The sequence below is a fragment of the Argiope bruennichi genome, chromosome 3 (genome assembly GCF_947563725.1).
Source record: "Argiope bruennichi chromosome 3, qqArgBrue1.1, whole genome shotgun sequence".
NCBI classification, from domain to species: domain Eukaryota; kingdom Metazoa; phylum Arthropoda; class Arachnida; order Araneae; family Araneidae; genus Argiope; species Argiope bruennichi.
The window spans coordinates 132,022,329-132,046,081 of NC_079153.1; the positions used below are offsets into that span (position 1 = coordinate 132,022,329).

Sequence of the window (23,753 nt, forward strand, 5' to 3'; positions counted from 1 at the left end):
TCTTATTATTTATATACTAAAACAACTCTGATAACATTTTATATTTTTAAAAATTGGGTATTACATTGGGTACATAAAAGAGAAAACTAATAAATAAATTAAAAAATTTTAACCTAGTTCTCTATTCCTTCTTTTCTTTTCCTGTATTTCACGCAAATATTTGAATACACGTAACTTTTTCCATGTTTACTAACTACATCAGAACTTCGAAGAAGGGCCCACGAGTACGCAGATGAAAAGTTGCCATATAGAAAAAAGCTAATTTTCTCATGTTCTTAGTGGGCATTGTAGTAATGATTTGGACTTTTACTACTTTCACTTCAACGACCAAAGAGGGAGGGAATCGCCAGTAATGGCCCGTAGTTGCAATGTCTGTCTTTCGGAAAGCTCTAAATCCTAAAGTAAGACGACAGTAGCTCTTTTATGTAATCAGGTACTTCACACACAGCCTTCTCTATTTTTAATGTCTCATAAACAAATATATAATATGAAAATATTACAATTAGCAGAAAAAATGCGACCAAAAGAGTTTGACAATTTAGATTGCTATAATTCAAAATTTTATTATTATTTATTATATCTATCTCTTCGTATAAATGTCAACCCAATAATTCATCAACAACACAGCTGACTAGATGGAATTTGGCATGTGCCCTTGCTATCAAAAATGTTGGTCCGTGTGAAATCAAACAAATTCTTTCCTCTTAAGACCATACACGGTTTTGTTTCATTGCTCAGTTTAATTGTACAAAAAGAGAGTCAAACTTTAAAAAAAAAAGAATTCAACGTTTGGGTTTCCATTCTAGTTTAATAGAAATACTATAAACATGTTTATTATTTATCACAGCATTATCATTTAGATCGAATTAAAATAGTTCGCATATTTTTGATTTCAGGAGATCTATCGATTATTTGAATGTGAGTTTATTTTCTCTACATTGAAAAAATAAAAGAATTCGAGTTTATCATTAATAAAAGTAAATAACTTCTTTTAACATCGGGACAAGCAGAACTCATGACCATGAAATTCCAATTATACTGTTGAATGAATGGTTTCTTTAAATTTTTTAGGTGGCTCAAAATTGGATGATTTGTTCTGACAGTATAGCAGTAAAACATTACAAATATGTAATTAGAGGAACAATCCTTCAATGAAGATAATAATTCTAAATATTTTTTGAGGAATTTTGTTAATGACAATCGAGAACGGTTGATTGCATAACTTTTCAACACAATCATGCTGTGTTGAAAAGGCTTTGTCTAACTTAACTTGAATGTAAATGACTTGTAATGACTAACTTGAATAACTAGGCTTTGTAAATGAATAACTTGAAAATATAAGAAGCAGTTGAAGTAAATTTATTCCAGATAATTTTTACTGATATTCCTCTTAAATCTTAAATAATTTCAACCGAAAATAAAAGAAAAAAATTACTACAAAATAATGAAAGGATACAAATTCTTATTTCTTCGAAAACATGTTTAGTTACTCAGAAAGAACCAAAGAAATTGAAAATATAGACATATTAATATACCTCTCAGGAGGAGAAACCCTCTCGAACTTTAATGTTCTATTAGGCCCAATATAAAGAGAGCAAAAAAAGGGCCAAAATTCAGCAGCAAGATTAAGGAAGAAAAAGAAGATAAAGGCATTTTTGTTGCGGGGAGATCTGACAATGCAGGAGTTCCTGTAAAAGGTCTTCTTCAATCACAATGGGAGAAATCTCGCATCATCTCTTACAATAAAGAGACATTATTCAAGTCCGCAGACCCCGGGCGCCTCGGCTAATTACCACTCACGCTAAAATATGAATGAGGGAAATAGTGGCTCAGTGAAGAAGAGGGGAAGTTTCTTTTGTGGTCCTCGAAAGAAGACTGCCAGTTGATTAAAGGCTTTTCCGTTTCGTAAAAGACCAAGAAAGAGGCTTATTATCATCTCGAAAAAAAAAAAAAAATTACAGAATTATATTTTACAGATGAATTGATTGGTTAAAAATTGTATGCCAAATTGATACGTGTTGCTAGTAATATATGAAATATTGGCATTCTATAGAATACCTAGGGGCCTAAAGATTGCTAGATGTTTTAAGATACGAAAAGCTTTCCCTATGCATTGCACCTACTGTCTAGGTATTAAATAGAACAACAAATGCTATCCAGGCAAGAATTTTAAAAAAAGGTTGTGATAATGCTATTATTTAAACAGTTTATTAGTTCAAAATAAAGAGTGAACCAAAAGAAATAACAATTTCATCGTTTTTACTAGTTAGGCTGCAGAAGGTAGGGATGTAGTTTCTGTTAAACGCATGCAACAAATAGCAGAAGCGGTAGCCTTTTTGCTTAGCATGCCATTATCGTGCCCATCATCAGGTTAATTTAATTTACCGTCGACTATAATAACATTCACATTTTTTTGAAATAGGCTTTTCTTTTTTTGGATCGAAGATGTTTTTAGCGCTTTACCGATTTGATATTTGGCATTCTATAGAATGCCTAAGAAATGTGTAAAGTGTTGAATTGTTTCAGATATTGCCATCAGTTTTTGGCATTATATAAAAGGTCTAAATATTCTATAGAATGTCGGATTTTATCAATGACAGTAACAACAATATTTCAATACCGTCGTTGATTTTAAAGAGAGAACATGGGAATAGAAGGCGGCTTTTGGTGACTATACAAAATGATAGAATTTTTTTTCAGTTTTAAAATGATCTAAAAGTGTAAGAACACATTCCTATTTGAAAAAAAAGAAGTCATAGAATTTATTTTATTGATGGGTCGATTGATTAAACATTATACTTCAACCGATATGTAAAATCTGTATATCAGGTTTCTATTTGTATTACAGATATAATTTGAAAGAAAGCAAATAAGATCACCTATGAAGATCATACAAATTGATTGATTTCATTTTTCTGTTTCAAAGGGAAAAAACGGAAAGGACTTATTAAAACTTTCTATAAACTTACATAAGGTTTTTAATGACGGATCGATTGATTTAATACATTAAAAAATTCTTAGAAACTTCTTCTTTATCAATTGTTCAGCTCAATCATTGCATTTTAATGTTTATCATGAGAAGGCGACTACTGACTGTATCTTCTAAAGAATGTCGCAAGTTTATTGCTTTGTCGGTGTGAGGAAAGATCCGAAAGGGAATTTAATTGTATTGAGTTTGCAAACTTGATGCTTGTATAATTCTATTTCTTTAAACACTAAAGTTTAATGCTAGATCAACTGATTAAAAACGTAACGAAAAAGCGAAATGTAATTCAGATTCGCGATATTTTCTGTAATGGAACATATATCTCTTAACTATATGTTGTAGCATTATTGGCAACTATTGAAAGCGGAATGTTAACATTTTTTTTAATAAAAAGTAGTTCCTAACTAACTTTATTTACGTTGATATACATTTTTAAATGCTATTGCGAAAATTTTTGTTTCAAATATGGGGTGAATGTTGAATAATCGTTGACAGTTTCAATGGGTATTTATAGTAATAAATCTTTTTTGGTTATCGGTTTTTTTTTCGCTAAATTTTATCAATTTATAAATATTGCTCCAGGAAATTTATAGAAATTTTAGTGGAACGGATTAATTTCTGCAGATGAATAGCGAAAACATTTCAAAAAAATTAAGAATTATGTAAAACCCCCCATAATTCTATAAATGTTAAAAAAATAATGTATAAATCTTCCAAAACATATTTTCTTCCTGAACAAATAATTCAAAATTTTACATACTTCGAAATGCAGGAATATTCAGTTTTGAAAAATTCACGTATGTCAATTTATTAAGTCAGGTCAATGCCACGTCTGAAGTTCAAGCGCATGCAGAACACGTTCACTAAGAAGATTTAGTTCTCTCAATGAAATCTTCGATATCTTCTATACCCAAAAGTGCAAAAGTGTGCCGTTTCTCTTTCTATCGTTTTTTTTTTGTCCCTTCTCACCTTCTGCTAAGTTTTCCTCCCCCTTTTTTATACTTGAGATCTATAAGACCCTCTCCCCTCCCTCTTTACGTTAACTTTAGCCACGTGCAGACTGAGGCCCTTTTTTACAGGCATTTTATACCTTTTTCTTTTTCTATTTCCAAAGATGCTTCCCCTGCTAGAAAATACCATATGGGTTAGAGAGAGATAGAATGTAGCTAAAAAAAATATAATAAAGTGCTGATAAAAAAATAGGTGTCTGGAAAGAAAAACTACACGAGGACTTTTTGGCGGTTTTCATGAGTTTGGTGTTACAGAACTTCCCCTAAGCAGCACCCTTCTTAATGGTCGTTGACCCCTTGAAAAACATTATCTATCAAATGGCGTGTGTCCCACGACAAATTTTATAGCGTCTTTTCCTTTGTTACATCCCTCTCTCCTACCATAACCACTAAAAAAATTATCTTATATAGTTCTTCAGTTATGATACAAAAATGTTTTATAATTTTGTTTTGCTTTCTGACAATTAAATTACAAAAATATTTAGAAATAAAAAAAATCATTGAGAATAACGAGTATTTTGAAATTTGTTGCTACTACAAGAATTATGAAAACATTTACTGTCTTTTATGACGATTCAAAATTAAAGTATTAAACTTCATATCAATGAAAAATTTATAGATGTATCTTTCCTTCATAAGTCATTTAAAAAGTCATTCTTGGAATCTTTTATAATGTTAACTATTAACTACATGTATTCCATGAGAAATTTTTCATACATTGCTTTTCTTTTCAAGCTTCCGACAAATATTTGTAACAATTTTTCAATATGAAATTTCTAAACATTATGACAAAAGAAAATGCATGACGAACTATTTAAAAAAAATACATTACAGTAATAGAAATTAGGAAATATTTTTTTGTGCTTTTAATCTATGAATGTATATGTTATTTTAAATATACTGTTTGAAAAAATATTATTTTTGTTCAGACATGATAGTGAACAAAAATATATAATTAAAAATTTAGCTCTAAATTGCAATTAGTGTGTTTAGTTAATAAATGTAGTTGATTTACAGTATTTATAAAAAATTAACTTAAAAAATATTTTCGATATTTTTTAGAAAAATACATAGAACAGAAAATTTTAAAATATAAGTAGGCATAAATAGATAAATAAAAACCAAAAAAAAAAAACATTTCGTCGACTTTTCGCCTTAATATTCCTTTAAAAGCAATTGAATCAAGGTTATAAAGTCTCATTTATTAAGAAATTAATTCTATATATAGCAGAAATCGTACTCCTATTCACAGTGATAGTTTCAGATCAACCACGTAATTATATTAGACGAATCCTAAATTTTTTTCTCTTTTTCTTTGTGAACAAAAACTGTCATTTCATATAAAATATAATCGTAGAAAATAATAGAAAAAAATTTCAATAGAATTTGAAATTAAAAGAAGAAACAGTCAATTGATTATACACTGTAACAGAAGAATAGAGATAAAATAAAATGTTATTGAGAACTATAGTTTTGAAGTTATCGCCGTAAAATTACAAATTTGGTTAGAAAACATCAGAAATCAATGGGCGTTTTAAATAATTTAATGGATAAAGTTTTAACCCTCGAAATTTTTCTTACAAATATAGCAATCATTTCACAGATTTCTTTAAAAGGTCGCCACACAGACAATTCAATTGCTGGGGGAAAACTCATTTTCCTCTTTTTTATAAAAAATGAGTGACATTTTTCAGGCGTTAGAACTTTTTCGGGTTTTTCTCCTGAAACTTCACCCATTACATTTCAATCCAAAGAAATTAGAAATTGTTTTTACAATAAATATTTTAGAAACATACTTTGAATTCCTATTCTCCTTCAATTAAAACACTATAAAATTCTAAAATTTTTTTGAAATGAGGATTTTATTGATGCTACACTGAAGTCATCCTGAAAGGTATATTTTGTGGTTCCTTTTTCTTTTCAGAGTCCGTGATGTTATTTAATTTTGTCTTCCATCATTAACAGTAAAACTAGTCGTTATGCATAGGTTGATACAAAAGGTAGGAAGGTAAAACGTCCCTACGATGAATTAGATATTATTTTGATAAATTCAACAAAGGGAATAAAATTCTATTGAATTAAGGTACAACACCAGCACTTACCTGTTTATAGAGAGGAGAAATTCGATAGGAAGGTCTTCGTCGCCTGTAAGAAAAAGTTAATTAAGTTTCTAAATTTGTTTTATTTAAATCTTAGCATGAGCAAAAAATACTAAATATTTAATCAGAGTTGGTAGAAACTTTAAAGAGAAATGTTACAAACGTATATTTAAATAATTTTTTTTAAAAATTACGAAAAAAAATATAGTGGCTTTCACATGCATAAATATACTATATATAGATAAACTTGTACAATGTAGGAGGTGTAGAAACACGATCAAGATTATACTTTTAATAATAGAGTGCTTAAAAATCTTGTATCAGGAACAAAGTAGAAAATAAAAGCTCTAAGCATATAAAAGAAACAAGCGCAAAATATTAATTAACAGAAAAAGATTAAAATAGAAATGTATACAAGCTAACTAAAGGCAGAACTGGGAGTGAAAATGATAACAGAAAATAACATTATCTACGTATGTAACATAATGACGTAAAAAAATGCTTTGCGTTGGATAAAAGTAAACATAGGAGAAGGCTTTGGTAAAGCCACGCTGTATATTATCTCAGGTTATCTGTGAAAGAATATTTAATAAAGTTTTAATCAAATACTTGACATCGTTTTCTTAACATTAGAGTGAGAAAACAGAGAGGAAAATAGTAGATTGAAGCATTATAAATAGACTTCAACTTTCATGCCCGTTTAGAAACTAAGTAGGCTTACAATTAAGTCAAATATGGACAATTAATCCTTGTTGGACTGCGTATTACGGGATGTATAAAGTAAGTGAGTCCAATCAACCTTTAAAGATATTTTTTTTAATTTATAAGATTAGCTAATAAGCTCCAACATGGATTCCCTACCATGGAAATTGTAACTTATTATGATACTTTTAAACCATTATAAGGTTTTAAAACGATAAGGTTAAAACGATAGATTTAAAATCCATTATAAGGTTAAGATGAGGCCGATGCTTCTTTCTTTAAGGACTATTAGATTAGCGAGCTTTTCGCCGAGATATCTTATATGCAGATTGAAAACTGTTATAAAATTACAAAATTTCGGAAAAGTTATTGAAAAATGTTATAGGATTAAGAAATTTATCAAAATTTTTTAAAAATTGTGCAGGATTAAAAAATCTAAAAAAATATTTATTGTATTCCCACACCCACAAAAACTCAAAAGAGAGAGAGAGAGAGAGAAAAAAAAGAGAAGAAAAGAAAGGAAGGAAGGAAGAAAATTAAAATGCATTTTTTATATTAAAAATTAATGTTAAGTTGTTAAAACAACAAAATTCAAAATGAAATATTACCCGCTATATATTTGATCATTTGGAATATTTTGACTGGGGATAATGCTAAACTCAAGCATTTTTAAAAAGCTTTTGCATGATGAGAGCAAAACTAATAAACAGTTTTTTCACGCCTTTTCCTTTATTTACAATTCATTTTCTGAAAAAATAAATAAATTTTCTGAAAGGAGACTATTATTATTATTTATATTAAATAATAAAAGATAAATATTACTTTTAAGATAATTAATTTTATTAAGATTCCGTATCAAAAATTTACCACTGAATTTTTACATTTGTGACCTGGCTTCTCAACCTACTGAGCTAGGATGAACACAATTGTATCAATATCAAAGAACTATATTTTAATTTTATAAAAGGGATATAAATATCTGGAAAAGTAATTGAAATTTTAAAAGATAAATCAGATCTATTTTTAGGAGTAAAAATACATCCAAGAAATGTTGTAAGTAGTAAGATAAAGAAAATATCTTTTGTATGATGATTTTAAAATAGTTTAAATTATCCTATTTCCTAAAAAAATCATTAAACGTGGGATATATATGGGTTTTTATTTACTTTAATTGTAAAGGCTGTTAACTGACATCTTATGATCAGTAAATGAATGTTTCCAAATAGTTTTCACGCTCTGTGAGTTCTGAATCCTATTGTTTTATCATCGAACACTGCATATTAAACTTATGTTATGGTATATTATTTTTGAGGAAAGAAATCAAAATGTTCAAATTATAATAATTTATTTAAAATGCTTTGTTGTTTAATTTAACTTGAAAAATTTTCTTAGAAAGTTCGTTAATAATTTCTTAAAAGAAAGTTTGACTTACGTGCATAAATTTCATGCCTTTGCTAGCGATTTCTGAATATCGAGAGATATTTTAATTTTATAGTTTTTAATCAATACAATATTTATTGAAATCGTAATCAAAAGATATTATTATTCCTGATGCCTTACATATGTATACATAACAAATGTATACATAAATAGAATCATTAAAAAAAGGACCATATATATATATATATACCACACGTATATGTATATATATACACACACGCAAGTAAGTGAGATGAGGAATTGGTTACCTGTTATGTATTTTTAACGTTTTATTTTTAATTTCAAGCTATTGAATTTTTAATAGCTTTAACTTAAAGTTTACACTTAATTTAAACACGTCATTAGTTTCAAAAAGTTTAAAAGCAGCAATTGATGGAGAAAGCTCAGAATCCCATTGTTAATGTTATACAATCAGTATTCCCTAACCTCATCTTACTATAATCATTTATAATTTTTCTACCTTTGATGATAAAATATCGTATATTTTTATAATATTAGAATATTAAACACTTTTTTAATTAGAAGTCTAGCTGTTTAATTAATATATCAGCAGAGCAATTTAAACAACATTAAGTCGGAAAAACGTATTATTTCTATTATAGATACCCAAGTACGTTCCTTAGTAGTATGTTTCTGACAGCGCCCTCTATTGCAAACTAGAGAATTTAAATAATGAGAATTGCATTTTTATTTCGCTCTCCCCCAACATGAGTTGAGAATAATATTATTATTCGCAAATCGTTCTTAAATAAATAAAAACGTAGTCAAATCATAAATTTTCAAATAAAATAATTTTTTATAAATTAAGCAAAACACACACATAACAAATTATTACAATCTTACCTAAAAAAAGAGTATTTTTTAGGTGAAAAAGTACTTTTAATCCTGTAAACTATCTGGACAATTATTGATTACACATGACATGGACTTTTTAGAATGTATATAATTCCAAGATTTATTAATTTTGGAATTAGATTAAAAAAACTCAACGATTTTCTCACTTATCAAAGTATTGTTCAGATTATTTTAGTATTTTCGATTTCTCAAAATTTATTCAACGTTTGGATTTCTAAAAGGTTTCTAAATTATTTGATCGTTTCATTTAAAAGTAATAGCTATTCAACCAATACATTCTGTACTTTTAACATATTACGATTTCTGAAAAATTAAAAATTATTAGATTAGCGTTTATTTTTAATATATAAATTTTGCTTACTTCGATTATTTTAATTCATTTATTTACTTTTATTATATGTAATTTAAAATTATGATGTTTCAATTTGAAAGTAGAAATTTCAATATTTTTATACTTTAATTAAGTAGTTTATTGAGCAAAACCAGCTGATAAATTTTGATAAAACAGATATAAGAAGTATTTAAAAAAATTAATTTTAGGACATTTATGTTACATTTTTTTACTATGAATCATTGAAATGAAAATAATTATAAGAGATTATTAAAGCAATATCTTATTTCACGCAGAATACTAAAATTATTTTTTAAGAGTGAAAATAGTAAAATCATTCGATTCCTATTTTATTTTAAATTTTAAATGATTTATTCAAAATACCACATGAGAAGCTGAAACTACTGCACTAAATATCAACTTTATCAGAAAGGAAAAATAAACTCACAAAATATTTACTTTAAATTTGAAATATGTAAAGATAGCTGAAGAATATTATAAACAAACAAAATTAAAATCACGAATTATTTCATTTATTAGCTTCTTTTCATTCACATACGCATGACAATGAAAAATATTGTTTGAAATGAAATTTACAGATATTCAAATCCAAACTACTAGGTGAATATTTTCTATTATTTATTATTATCTATAAACGTATCTATATATTGTAGTCCAAAGTACTTAGCTTTAAAATAAATATTTAAAACAATTTTGAAATCGGTTAAAATTATAGACAGTCATGAAAAATCTAAATGAGTTTTAACTGAAACGTAAATATTGTCAATTTTTCTAAAGAAAAATGAAATAGATATATTTTTATTATATCTCGCTAAAATAAAATTTCTAAAACCATTTTTTTGGATTAAAATTAATAAATTAATGAAACAACTTTTATTTTGTTTAATAGTCCTAAATAAATCCATATCATTTCATTATATATATATATATATATATATATATATATATATATATATATATATATATATATATATATATATATATATATATATATATATATATATATATATATATATATATATAATCAATTGATTTAAATGAGTGGAATAAATGTTATTAATAACAATGTAAATATTATTGGCTTACAAAAATAAATTTGTGATGGTTATTCAAAAAACTTTTAGAAAGTATGTTGCATATGACAATTTCACGTGATAAAGATTTGTGATTTAAAATTTTTCTAAATTTCTTCGTGGAGAGTGATTTCTCAAACGGATTGACATGAACTCAAAACCGGAAACTTAATCTGAACCAGGAAGAGACAAGTTTACTATTTTAAGTAAAAATAAAAAATAATGCGTCGGGGTTACAAGGTGTTCCGTGATCGAGGAACGTTTAGGGGATGAAAATGTAATCTTTGAAGATCGACCTTGAAACGGGATAGAAGAAAGAAACTAAGGTGTGTCTCCGTCTCCCGAGTGCTCCCTGTTTCTTTCAATAAGAAAAGGTAAGGAACAGAATTGGGTGCACTTTTTTTATGTCAACACACACACAAAAAAAAAAAAAAAAAAAAAAAAAAGACTGTTCATCTTAAGTGAGAAGCTATAAAAAATCTATTTCCGCTTTTTCTTAGGTCCTTGACCTGTGAACTTGACACATGGATTCTAAATCGAGACACGTTTGTTTATTTACGTCATGCTATTAAAAAAACAACCTATTTTCTCTTTCTTATATCTATACATGTCCGTCATGATAATTGTGATACAACAATCTGCTATTATTTCAAAAATTATATTTATCCCTTTTTGAAATGAATCAAGAATTCAAATTAAAATAAGATGCTACACTATCGGTCATTTAAGGAATATTCTTGATGAAATTATAGATGCTATTTTATAACAGAATGGTGCAGCAGTAATTCGAACAGATTTGAGTTTATCTTTTGTTTTGATTTCGTTAATTTCGATTTTTTACTCCAATAATTTGTTACACAATGAAAATAATAAAATAAACTACAATTAAACCGCTTGAAGCAGAAGAACTATAATAGTCTTCTTAGAAATCAAATTATTGAAATATAAAATGTTGAAGATTTATATATGAACTGGAGAAATAATGTATAATTAAATCTAAAAAGATATTTCTTCGTGATTCTTGGGCGACGCCAATTCAAAGTGTTCTGATTTAAACTACTATGATCTTCGACATAAGGAAAGCATTGAAAAATATGATAGTTGAAGGTCAACATGCTGAAATAATGTGATACTTTGATTATATAAAAGACACTTGATTTGATTAATTGATATTTTGATTTATATAAAAGTACTTTTTTATAATTTTTCAATGAGACTCGGTTGAGATTTTTTTTATGTTAAATTTCTGTAATCTTTGATATAAATACAATTATGAACAAAATACGATTTGAGAATCTTGTTTATTTACCGAAGTGATAATACATAATTTGATTCTTATAGAAAAATTTCTTCATGATTCTCAATCGACAAAGATTCAAATCTTTTTAAGCTGGAGAATCCATTTATATAAGAATACGGAATATTTTATTTATTCTTTTCTTAATTTTACTGTTTTTAATGCTAATTAATTACCAAACTTTAATAGGAATTGTACTTTTATAAAGACTTGTATTTGGATTTATTATTTAGTCCTGCCTTCTTTTTTAAAAAAAAAAAATCATGTTAAAGCAATGGAAAAAATTTCAAATTTTTCTATTCATCACAAAATGAAGAAATATATAATAATATTCAATAAAAACAATTCCATTTAAAGATATCAAAATACAATATCCGAAATAAATCTCAAGAAAAATCATTTATAATTTTTTTAAAAAGCGTATGTACTTCTAAAAGGAATTTTCAAAATCGCTCTCTGATTATCTAAACTTTTGAAAGTTATATAATTACAAATTTTAATCAACATGATCAGGTGAGATTTTAGATATTTTTGTTACATTTTTTATTACTTGCTATAGGAATTCCATACAGCAGTATTTTAATGAAATCGAAACGGTTTTTCTAAAATAAATCTTAACACTCAATCTACTTAATTTCAGAAAGAAAATTTATGACACTTTTGAATTAAATTCTTTTTAAAGTTTTTTTTTTTAAATTAATTATAAACTTCCATAAATGAAAACTTTAAGTGGAATGTTACAAAATACGATGAAAGATTATTCAGAAGTTTTATTCCTTCATTTTCATTAATCTCTCCGTTCGCTACAAAATATGAAGAATTACATGAAATTTTACTTAAATGAATTTTCAACAAAACAAGAATACTGTGAAATATGTCTTAAGACACAATTGCTTAAAATTAAAAGAAAATGATGACTTTTTTAAAACAAATTTCTGAAATCACTCGAGAATTATTTTAAGCATTTTAAATGATACAAAAATTCAATTTTATTTAAAAATATAAAACTGATTTGGAATGCTTACCGGAATTTCTATTTTTATTTAAAAGAAGTTTTGAGATTTCCATATATGAGAAAGCAGAGAAACGGAGTTACAGTTAGTGGTGTTTTCTTAAAATGGTTTTAATGTTCTCTTTTATAAGTATACATTCAATTTGGAAATTCGTTAGTGTATTCTCTACCATCGGGAATGTTTTCGGCACCTAATTAGCCATTTTGATAAGATTTTTCGACATTTATTTTAGATAGCACTTCGGCCAGTCATCAACTAAAATCAAATATGTAGTAATTTTTTAACAATTATTTTATCATATAGTTATAAATCAATTTATCACAAATTGCAAAGCTTTTATGTTTAACAAACTGACATTAAATATTTGATTTAAAATTTCATTTTTGAGTTGTAGATTTATTCGAACGTTATAGTTATTTCGTATATATTTTTGAAATAAAAAAAAATGCTAGTTTTCTTCACTTACCTTCATTTCTACTTATAATAAAGTAGGCGAGAATAGCATGTCTGTTGGAGCATTACATCTTGCAGACTACAAGCTCCAAAATTAATATATATATAGTTTTGAACACGGAAACATGTACTATGAAGCTGGTTTTTTTTTCATTTTAAAAAGTATTTTAATTAATTTAAACATGGAATGAATTTTTAATTCATTTTAACATAATTTCTGAAAATATTAATACATAAATATTAGAACTTTAAACCATTTTAAAATTTGAAAGACGTGTCTTTTTTACTATATCAATTTAACTTTTCTTCAACTTTAAAATTTTTTCTTTCATTTTGAAAAAGCTGTAAAAAATTTTTTACAGATTTTTTAATTAATACCTTATATTGTTGCAATGAAATTAAGACTGTCTTCATAGTTTCGTCAAATAAATAATCACGCGATTTTTTTTATTATTATTAAATACTGAGAAAAAATTATTCTATTTATTTTTTTCGTAGATAACAAGATAAATAAGAAAGAAAGGTTACAATACCTTAAAAGATAATGTACCATTATAAGACAGATGGCCCAGTAAGTATGTTTTTAATGGAACTGTAATCTCATGGGGCTCAATTCCTTTATGGAACTTTTCATTTACATTACAACATTACTTTAACATTCATTTACTTTAATTTAGAATTTTAGCAGAATCATAGATTGAATATAAAAATAATCGGGTAATTACTTGATCACAGTTAAACGGCAAGGACATTTCGCCAGTTTGCTTTTGGATTCATTCTATTACACATTTTGCAAGCGAGGTGAAGGATGAACGTGACTTTATTAGATGGCAGATCAGATATTAGATGGCATACGCCGTAATGTTTGCCATCTGACTGCATGAACTGACATTATTAAATAACTTGATTTCAGGTAATTGTGAAAGTATTTAGATTAATTTAATTTAAAAATAATGTTATGCCGTCTTTTATTTTAATAAGAATGAAAATAAGTTTTAATTAAATGATTGGTCTGGAACTTTTATAAAAAAGAAAAAATTAAATATAACAACTGAAATTTAAATCACTTTTACTTCTTTATTTATTTTAACAAAAGAAAGAATTAATTTAATATAATTTCAAAGACTTAAAATTTTTAAGAAGAAAAAATTAATTTATTAAATTATTTTTTATTTGATAAAAGAACAAAGAATAATCGCTGATTGGATAAGTCGAAATATTTACAAAAAGAAAGAAAAAATCAATTTAATTAATTAACTTTAAAATTTTTTACGTCGCTTTTGAATTAACAGTAGAAAGACTGACTCGTAATTGATAGGATAGGTTTGAAATTTTTATGAAAAACAAATTTAGAAAAAAATTTCCTATCAGCTTCTTTGAAAATGAAAACTCACAATACTATAAACTTTTCATTCTTTAATCTTCCGCGCTTTCTACAATTCATGCCCTCCGAAACTGTGTATATCTGTTTCGGAAACCTTCCTTAGGGATTCAAACCTTTCCAGGTCTCTCGCTTAACTACGCACCCCTGACAAATTCCCAGGCCCACACGCCCCGAGCACTTTCAATCACAAAGCGACTGTAGAATAAACGGAAAAGAAACTAAAGAAGCGACTCTATAATACATATACAAAAGGAATATTTCCCAAAAAAGAACTCTTCAAAGTGCTGTCCCCGTTACTCAAGAGACCGTAAACTGCTGGAGAAAACGATTATAAATGAAAGCGATGCTGCAATTTTTATTTCTTCACTCAATTGTCTCGTGGGCCCCGGCCATGCGGAAGTGAGAAGCGACGGCAATGACCCCTGGTGGCTGCGGATGAAGATTGCAATGGTTACGGAATACATTAATGAACAAGAAAAGGGCATTAATATTGTTTGGATGAAAGCTGCCATTTCGCTTATGAAATTGCTTCCTTTCAAAGTCGAATCCATAACCACCAACACACATTCGTGTTTGCTGCATTCGACAACTTCTGATCGAAACGTATTTATTTTCATAACAGTTATGGAAAGTGTCAATGACATACTAGGTAAGCGAAAGATCACAATTCATTCGTTGTTCCTGGATTCATCAAGAATTAAATTGTCAAATATTCTAATTCCACATGTTCCATCATGAATATAATGCACCCCAGTCTACACCATTCTTATTTTCTCTTATACTAAGTATAAAAAGCGAAATTACAGCAATCATCAAAAATATTTTCACGATTTTTTTTGATAAAATTTGATATTCAATCTCGATATCAAAATTGCAGATTTTCTTCTATATTCTTCAAATTTTTGAACAAATTTTGTCTACAGTGTATTTTGTCTTTTGCATCTGTCTGTCTATCGGTGCGTCAACGTATATGAACATGACAACTCAAAAACACAGCAACAAAATTATGTATGTGGTATTGACACAAAAAATGTAAATCTATTTAAAATTTTGGAATCAACAGTGCAAGGAAAGACATCAACAGATGCATGCACGATGATATTCACTATACTAAAAGGCTAAATAAATTAATTAATTAATACAAATTATAAAAATAAAAAAGAAGACGAAGAAATATTAGATATTAGCTGTTATCCATTAGCTGCCACGATCTCCATTTTGGGATTTTGAAGTTTTACGTACCCCACTTGGCGTCCAAAAATATATTTGGTACGTCTGACAGTTTCGTTTCGTTCTATATATATCAGTCAATATTTTATGTTGAGAAACTGTATATTACAAGTGAGCTGTGAGTACAAATGAACAGATATGAAATTCGTCCTCAAATTGAATGGAACAGAATTGTCATAGTTCAAGCATCAAATTGTCGGCTTGGTTTTAATATTATATTGAATTACCATACTTTCATGTGTAATTTAGAGGTTATATAAATGATCTGCTACTAACTCAGTCTTCTATTTTTTATTGATACGATTTTATTGATTATTTTATAATTATATACCTTTTGAAAAATATCATATTTTCAAAACAAAATATAGTTTGAATATAATTGTATTTTTACATAACATTTTGTGCATATGCATGATTCATTCGCCAATTTTTTTTTTTTTTTTAATTTGGTTCAAACATTAACTTTTACTTTGATCGATAAGTTAAAGCATTGATTTCAATCAATATTTCTATACAAGATATATATAAATAATGTGTCTCAATTTAAAATGTGAATAAGGCTGAGAATAATATGTTTATCATTTCAACATCAGTAGATGCAATTAAGAACATAGGTTAAAACAAAATGGTGTGAAAATTTTATGAAAAACTGTAGAAGATGTTTTTAAATTATAGTAAATTCTATAATTCGTCACATTTTGTTATAATGAGATATAAGCACAAGAAATATTAATACATTTTGCATTTTATTAATATCGTATGTTTCCAGATATTTTACTATTTTCCTAAAGAAATTAAAATAAATACAGAAAGAGGATATTTGCAGTAGATATATCTAAGAATTGGACTAGATTTTTTTCTATGATTTTGGTGCATATCAGATTCTACTTTGGTATTATAAAGTATCTCCTGTGTCATTCCTTCATCAAATAGAGATAAATTTGATCTTATATCTTAATTCAAACTCTATTTTGGCCTATCAACTTTGTAAAATACATTCATTCAACCAGAAAATGACCAGAGAATACATTTTTCAATTTATTATAAAATCTAAAAATCCTTAGAATCTTAAAAGGCCTATTACTTGGAAGGAAAAAATAAAGGAATTATGAAAATCTTGGCTAATGTACCAAATGAGTGGGAAAAGAATATTTCAGGAATGATTTAATTTTATTTTTTGGGTATCTTAATTGCTATTTAGATACAACATTCTTAATAAGTCCAAACCATTCTAATGACTCGATATGCAGCTCTAGTGGAGTGTCATATAACGCAACTTTATGAAACTATCATTTATCCAAATCTAATGACATTATCGAAGACAACATTATTTTGAATAATTGAAGTGGAATTTGTAAATTGCTCTACAAAAGTCATTTAACGAGTGAAGAAAACGCCGGATAAAAAAAGAGACTTTGCTTCTGTATAAACTAGTAACTACCTGACGTAAAAATGGTAACTTTGAAATTTAATTAGTAGAAATAGTCTGAATGATTGATTTAAGAACTTGCTTTCAAGTTACATTATGACTAGCATTGCTTAGATTCATAAGTTTCTACGACTCATTATTTTAAATTATGAACAGACAGCGATCACGACGTCTAGCTCTAACGAAGTCTCCAAATTTCGATAGTAATATGAAGATCATTGAGCCCCTCTGTTGTGTTATTTCATGCATACCACTTCAGCATACATAACAGATATTCGAGGGCATCTGCTATAATCAAAACATACAAAGCTTTAAAAGAATTCCTCATTTCAAAATGTTTATTTTTGAGGAGATTCGGTATTTAAATTTTTTTCCCAAAATTTCTCCGAAATTTGCTTTGTTTTGATGTTGTTGAATGTAAATAGTATAAAAATTTAGATTTTAAAAATATTTATTCCTAACCAGAAATAACAGTTAAAAAGTTTTAAATTTTCCAACGAAATTACCTGTAGTTACGTTTTTTTTTAAGTTCTTTTTCTTATTTAGTTTCAATATTTTCTCGCCAAATTTTTAAAGGGTCCTCATGAGAGTAAATCAGATTTTGAATATGTAAGCTTTGGGAGAAAAAACATTTTTTTTTTCACAAATGTGTGTGATTTTTTTAAGAGATATCTGTTTTTATTCACTTTCACAATTTTCAGAATTTTTCTAATAAGTATTTTTATAAATTGATCTCTGTTTCTTTAAGTCGATACTTGTGAGTTTAAAAAAATTGAGTAAATTTAATGAAATGTATATGAATTATAGAATTTCACACAGTAAAAAAACGCATGATTTCAGAAAAAATAAATTGAGAAAAATGGATTTAAAGATCCAAACATAGAAATTTTATGATTATACTAAATCAGTAATTATTCTCAAAATAACCACACATATATTAGTAAAAAAATTAATAATATAATAAAATTGTATCATTTCTCTAAATAAAAGCTGATTTATCTTAATTTAGCAGCAAGTAGAAATTTTTTTGAAATATTAGAAAATTTGTTTTTTTAAAATTTATTAATGCTTTTATAATAAATATAGTTAAGAAATATTCTTAATTTTCTTCATAAAATATTTATTAATACTAAAAAATAATTATAAAGTATAAAATACAAGCAAGCAACATCTATCTTGAAACAAACAAAGTTGCTGGGAAAAAAAATGAACAAAATGTGGTTGTAAATTTTGACTAGTTAAAACTAAATTGTTCTAGTAAACATCCACAGTGTCATCAAATTCAATTTTTTAGCAAATTTGATAGCTTAATTGAAAACCACCTTTGAAATTGATTTGTTTGCTAAATTCATTTTATATTCTTTATATCTCTTAGTATTAATAATGAAAGAATAAGTTTAATTTGCATCATTTCCAAATCTATAAGAATTAAAATACTACTTTTCTTTTCAAAAATGTTCCAAATTGGATGGACAAAAATTAACACAGAGAGCCATTTAAAATTATCAATAACTAAGGAATAACGTTTTCGGAAAAATATTTCACTTCACTTCAAGGGAAAAAATTGTTTTAACGTGTTTGTCAAAATAACCTTCTATCTCATAAAATTTTTATTCCTATCCTTTCGAAATTTGCAGCATTTAGTAAAAAAATTTGACTATAGTTTTTCACTCAACATCCAAGAATGGACATTTTCGATGATTTTTAGACACTAAATCTCCTTAATGCTAAAAGAAAGTAAACAAACTGATGTCATTCATCTAAGACAACTACAGTAATTCTTACTTTTTCCGCTCTCAATTACGCAATTTTTGATATGTGAATTATTTACATTATCTTATGGGTCATAATGACAAATGCCGACAAAAAAGAGTAAAATACGTTGTCTATGAATATAAACAAATATTCTGTTAATTCGAAAATATTTTATATTAATTAAAATAAGTAATAACGATGGCAAATCATTTAGAGATAAAATATGACAAAACAGGAAACTGAAATAAGAAAATTTAATTGAAATGCAGAGTTCCAAAGATTTTTCATATAGTATGTGAACAATATCGTAAACTGAATCGTTGCCAACTCGGGAACAGAAACTCGACTTCGGATTAAAAAGAAAACACGTTAAAGAATGAAAATAAGTAAATAATGCAGTTTTTTTGAGTTCAAAGAAATAAATATTTTGTCTTAGACAGAAGGAGTTAAAAATAAAAACTACACATGGTTAAGTATGCTTTTTCTAAAATAGAGGTGGCCATTTTTTATGTACTAATAAAAAATATAAATAAAAAAAATACTTATAAAAATACTTAAATGTATTTTTAAAAAATGTAAATGTTACATAGTTTTTTTCATGCCGGAAAGTTTTCTTTCGGAAGGATAGTTTGCACTTAAAATATCAAAAGACTAATCTGGATGTTCTGGACATTGAATGGAAAAATGAAAGTGAAATGCCTACTTTAACATTTAAAAAACAATAAAATTCGCCGAATTCACAAATTATAAAGAAATAAATTAATTTGTAAGCATTTAAAATTTAAAGAAAACTTATATTCACTCAGCTTATTTGAATAACTGTTTATAAAATCATACATGAACTTTTTCATATTGGAATCATGCATGAGCATATCTTTTCAGAAGTGTAAAATGTATTTTTAATGATCTCAAAAATAACATCCAATTTATATGCAATTCTTCCAAAGTACAAACCTCTACTTAGTAGGATATTCACCCTACTAACTTCAGAAAAAGACATTGAACTTCACTATACTAAGATACATTCGATTAGAATTTTTTTTTTTTTTACGAAGAAAATCATTGAACTTTAAAAGTGATTTTTTTATGTAAGTTTCTAGTACAAACTACATTTTTTTTCTGCTTAAAAAAGTAGAGGAACACACTGCCACACTTCTGGAAGCCTTATTGGCTGATATTTGCACGCGAACGGCACGCGTTTAAGAAAGGGGACGAGAAGTAAAATGGAATCAAAATTTAACAAAAAAAGTGGCAACCGAAAGTGGAGGAAGGGGCCAATGAAGGGGGTTCTCCCTACCTGGACAGGTGAAGTATAGAATTCTTTGTAAGCAACATGAATACAATCGTTTTCTAAAATCTAGTCGCGTGTCAGGGAACAGAGAAGAGTAGAGAGGGTTCTTGAACTTTTAAAGTGAAATAAAAAAAGGGTCTAAAAATTAGGTGGGTTCGAAGACACAACGCACCCAACCGTCAAGAAGGGGCTAATTTTTTTTTTCATCACCTCCTCCTTTTTTTCGTCGCAACCCCCTTTGGTTCGTTACCCCTAAGCAACTTTTTTTTATCTTCTCAAAATATAGGGCAGCCGTTATATTTTGAAGAGTACCAACTATTTGATAGAGTGCAAGTATCTAAAATAATGTGTTTAGGGTTTACAGACATTGTTGAGTCTACTTTAAGAGGCAGCCACCCAGTCGTAAACTGAATTTACATAGCCTTCAGAGGTTGAGCCAGTGGGTTCAACAACACTTAAATCCGAATTTAATGTTCTTGAATATTTTAGAAGTTGCTTGAGATTAAAAGTCAAGAGAAAATATATTTAAAATCGTGATAATATAAATGATGATATTATAAGCTTTAAAGCGATTTTCATTCTTATTGATATTTTATTTGTCGATGTACAATATTTCAAATAAAATTACCACTGCATTCGAGAAAAATACCACTTATAAAATATTTATATAGATTTAAAACAATAGAAACTAAATATTTATTATACAACAGTTTTTGTATGTAATTGTTATTGGCATACATAAATGAAAAAAACTATTACACTGATAAAAGATTTCCCTCACAAAGATATCGGCAAAGGTGTTAAGAAAAAAAGTAAAATATCAAGTCTTTTGATAAAATATCTGGTTTTATTACATCATGTAATTATTGAAAAATAATTTAATAAAATATAGAAAAATTCTTTCCTTATGCAACTTTCGCCGCCATCACAGAGAATAAAATTTCTAACGCTTGATTTTAAAAACAATTTTTGATATACGATTTCGAAATTGAAATGAAAAAAATACAAATTAAAGATAGAATTAATTGCACCTCAAATTTTTAATAATTATTTCTATTTCAGAATTCAATTCTTTTACTATAGTTAGAATCTCATTTATATAATGCTATTTTTAGGAACTTCTTTCATTAGATGTAAATTAAGTTTAATTAATACTTAATTGTATTAAAGTGACTTTCTCTAATTAAAGATGGAACAAACTATACTTCAATTTTTCATTAATCGTTTTGTATTTAAAAGCTTAATGTTCTTGCTATAGTTAGAATTTCATTTATTTTAGATTCTCTTACATAATATTATTTTTATGAACTCTTTTCAATACATTTGTATAAAATGTAATTAATACATAAATTGTAAGAAAATAACTTTTATTGCTGATGTTAACATTCAGTCCATCCATTTTTATCTGCTTCATAAACACCCACATACATTCATTCATAGTACACTTAGAACAATTTTTAAGAAAAATACATGAAAAAGCTAACTGATAAAAAAAACTTGTGCATTGTTAATTTATTTATAATATCAAATATCAACCATTTACCGTTTATTATGATTCTAGTAATTATAGCGCGGAATAATGGGTCTATTATGCATCAAGGCATTTTATTGAATCTGATCTACGGGATCGTGTTTAATGACATTCAATCTTTCTTTCTTTTTTTCATCTTTTTTTTATATTGAAATTATAAGATGCTTCAATTGATAAATGCTTAATAACTTATAATTTTTAATGGGATTTTAGTTAATAAGTGTATAAGAGGAAATATAAGCATTTTAAAATAAAGAAATATAATTTCATTTAAAACCTCTTATTACTTTTTGGTAGAAACCAATCAGTTCTTTACTTGATAAATATAAAATTTAAATAGGTTATAACTTGATGCCTAAAATTCCATTAATTTTTACTTTAAAATCACAGCGAAGTCACAGATTTTTTTTGAATGAATGAATGAATAATTCTTGAAAGGTTTTTTTGTTTTTGAAATGACAACATCATACAGAACTTTCATAAGACATACATAAGAGATAATAACATACATAAGAGATTCTTTGATTCAAAGTGTTTCAAATTGAATTTATTAAAATATCTGACACTTCCTATGAAAATTTAGTTATAGAACTATAGATTATAAGACAAATCGTCCAAATAAATCATAAGTGTTTGGATTTAATATCCATAGAAGACGTTTTTTACATATAAAAAATATGAAACCTTGTAAAATTATTCGTTTCTTAGATACTATTTAAACGTTTCTAATTTGCATAATTTGGGGCTACTTTGTAGAATTCAATTTAGAATGTATGATTTTCTAAATATCGAGGGTGACAGCTTGATATTCAAACAGCCTGGTGCTAAAAACTAAGTACTAAAGAAAGTATGCTTGGTACTAAAACTTAGTACCAAGACCTAAGATTTAATACTAAACACATTTTAGGTCGAATTATTTATCTTCCAATTGCAAGATTTATCTCCTACAAGAACGAATGGGCCGTGTCTTGTGACATCCTTTAACAGTACATCTTCAGTACACCTGTGGATGTCATGGCAATTATTATTCAGATTATCCTAGATTCCAATATGTGGAGGAAGGGGGGGGGATACCTACTCACTAGTTGTCATATGCTATGCAGAGCAATACCAAAGAGGCTTCGTGCTGAAGCTTAAATACTAAAGAAAGACCACTTGATGCTAAAGACTAAATGCTAAACATGTTTGGAGTCAACTCATTTTGGTTCCAATCACCGGACTTATATCCTACGAGAACGGATGTTCCGCGTCCTATGACAGTCTTTAGAACTACATCATCAGTACATATGGGAATGAGATGACTGTTATTATTCATATCAGTCCGTATTCCAATATAAGGAGGAGGAGGAGGAGCATTTGCTCACTAGTTGTCCCTTGCTATTGCAGAGCAATACCAAAGAGGCTTCGTGCTGAAGACTAAATACTAAAGAAAGACCACTTGGTGCTAAAGACTAAATGCTAAACATGTTTGAAAAATATTAAATATTTTTGGTCCAATCACTGGACTAATCTCCTACGAGAACGAATGTTCCGCGTCGTATGACAGTCTTTAGAACTACATCATCAGCACATATGTGAGTGAGATGACTATTATTATTCATATCAGTCCTTATTCCAATATAAGGAGGAGGAGGCTCACTTGTGGTCACATGCTATGAAGAGTAATTCAAAAGAGGCTTGAGGCTTGAAAGCAAAGTGCTTTTTCTTTCAGGCCGAAATCTGTTAAGGATAATTTGTCTTTTGGGAGACATTAAATAAATAATCCCTAAATCGAATTTTGTAAATAGAGGTGATGCCAAATGTTAGAATCATTTTGAAAGAGATATTAAGACAATTAGAAACTTGACATCACA

The 23,753-nt window shown here is 27.2% G+C and overlaps 1 long non-coding RNA gene across 1 annotated transcript in view; it reads right to left on the reverse strand.

Annotated features, from left to right (window-relative positions):
• The window catches only part of LOC129964077 (uncharacterized), a 172,116-nt gene that overhangs the window by 63,816 nt on the left and 84,547 nt on the right, over nucleotides 1–23,753 (reverse strand). Inside the window, exon 5 of the long non-coding RNA XR_008784064.1 lies at nucleotides 6,099–6,141. This is a non-coding gene — a long non-coding RNA (uncharacterized LOC129964077). The remainder of the gene's footprint in view (nucleotides 1–6,098; nucleotides 6,142–23,753) is intronic.